Below are 2,372 nucleotides of genomic sequence, written 5' to 3'. Positions count from 1 at the left end.
CACAGGAGGAGAACAGCAGGCCCGGTACCAGCAAAAAACAGAGGGAGAATGATGTGATTATGTATGAAACAGCCCAGCATCAACAGACACCACTAAAAGGGCATAAAAATCAGTGGACATAAGACACTCAACAATATTCAATGAACTCAGTCACATTCAGACAGTCCAGAGTTCACTCACTATATAAAATGTAAATGTAATCAAGGTCTCCATTTCTCCACATATGTATTTTATACATGTTTTAAGAATAAATGTTTGCTTTTATAGCTCATAGTACCCAAAGTCGTCTTGATACCTCATCTGTGTAGATAATTTCTATGATTTTACACTCTTTTATCCAAGGGATTGTTGGATATTTGTGGAACTATGACTGGTATGCAAGAAGTGATTTATGTGAGACATCCCACGAATATTTGTTTTTAAACCATGCAGTGACCCCCATAGAAGTAGTTGGTGGAGTGGCAGTGCCCTCTAGTGGTAAAGGATGTAATACTGCGGGTTCTTTGCTCATAAAGGAGCTGTGACTTTCTGTGGTCTGTGGAGTCTCTAAAACAAGGACTCCCAGCAGTCAGGAGTGGAGATTTAACATTTTGAGAAAGTAAACTACAGAGGGGTGTGAAGAAACTTTTTGTACTTTTCCTGCAATCAGATCTACTGAAAATGGCTTTAAAAGGTCTTAGGCTATAGACCTGAAAGCCTATAGCTATAGACTAAATTGTTCGTATTTTCCCTTCTATTTCCTGTACACAGCAAATCACATATACAAAGTCTCACTTGCATGTGCACACAGACACACACACACATGCAGGCATGCACTCACAGATCACACACATAGTATGACCACCACCTCCATCATGGTGTCATCGTCTTTCTTAAGAGAAAGAAAGAACACATGAATTCAGACTGCACATGTTGATCCAGTCCTACAACTTAATTACTATTTTAAAGCATTTACAGAACAGAATGCAAAAAAATACCAATGTCACGTGTTTCGCATACAACAACCTTGTAAATCATCCTCATAAAGCAGAGGGGCAAAGTTTACAGAATCTTGTGATATGACGTGCCTGGGTGTTTGCCTGTGTGTTCATGGGCGTGTGACAGAGAGAGAGAGGAGAGAGAGACAGAGAGAGAGAGAGGAGAGAGAGAGAGAGAGAGAGAGAGAGAGAGAGAGAGAGAGAGAGAGAGTGGAGAGGGGAAAGAGAGGGGGGAGCAGAAGGAAGGAGGGAGATAGAGAGACGGGACTAAATTATCGTCATGCTCCAGTCTCGTGCTGTCAGCCATGAAGGAAACATTAATTTCTCCTCCCTGTTCTTTCAGCTTAACCTCTCTGTAGCTCACACACACACACACACACACACACACACACACACACACACACACACACACACACACACACACAAGAAACAAGAGAGGGCAAGGGAGATGTCCTTTGTGTGCACCTGGGCAGTGAAAGAATGGGCCTGGTGAGTGCGGTCTGCTCTTCTGGACTTGGAGGAGCCAGGGAATTTATTTTGCTTCATCCTTGCCTGCTGTGTGACCCAGCTGGGGCTCTGCCCACCTGGAGAGAGGTACTGTGATCCAGAACAACACAGACATATTTAAATGAGCAGGATCTCTTTCAGCTGGCAATCTCTACCGCTCTCCATCTCTTTGTCTCTGCCTTTTTGTTTCTTCCCCCCCCCCTCTCTCTCTCTCTCTGCCAGGCCACAGGTGGTGTAAGGTATAGCTTGAGTTAATGAAGGTGCCACTGGGGCAATGAATTATGCAATGTAACTTGGTTTGCAGGAAGCCACCGGTCAAGCATGTGATCGATACAAGACTGTAGATCAGACTATCTTGTGCAGGCTACAGACAAGGCAGTTTGTTTGACTGAAGTGTCTAATATTATGATTACACCATAGTAGTAAGGATTTAAAGCATAGCTATAGCACACTAAGAGTAGTAAGAAATAGCCATCGGCAGTCACTAACTGTTGGAGTTGTACACACTGTCAGAATAGTTACAGCCACACAAAAGGAACAAAGGTGCACCTGTTTTTATAGTGCAATATTATCGTTAAATAGAGATTGTCTGTGCAGAAGCTGACTGGTGCTGTAGTAGGTTGAATTTTGACAGTGTGGGAGAGCTCAAAGCCATGCTGCTGTGTGTTATTTGGTACCTGATTTTTTTTTCATTGTGGTCAAGCAGTGTACGAAATACCTTATATTCGTGAAGATTCGTATTGTATTTGGGTCAGTCAATCACGATTGTCACTGTATTGTGTTTGTCTGTCAATCAGTCACGGGTGTGTTTCTGCGTCATCATTTTTCAGCCAATCGCAGGGCGGCGTCGAGAAACGGGGCACCCGAGACGTAAACCTTGCAACATGG

Source organism: Centroberyx gerrardi, chromosome 19 (assembly GCF_048128805.1).
Source record: "Centroberyx gerrardi isolate f3 chromosome 19, fCenGer3.hap1.cur.20231027, whole genome shotgun sequence".
Taxonomy (NCBI): domain Eukaryota; kingdom Metazoa; phylum Chordata; class Actinopteri; order Beryciformes; family Berycidae; genus Centroberyx; species Centroberyx gerrardi.
The sequence above is the reverse complement of the archived record's forward strand: the minus strand, read 5'-3'. Positions refer to the sequence as shown.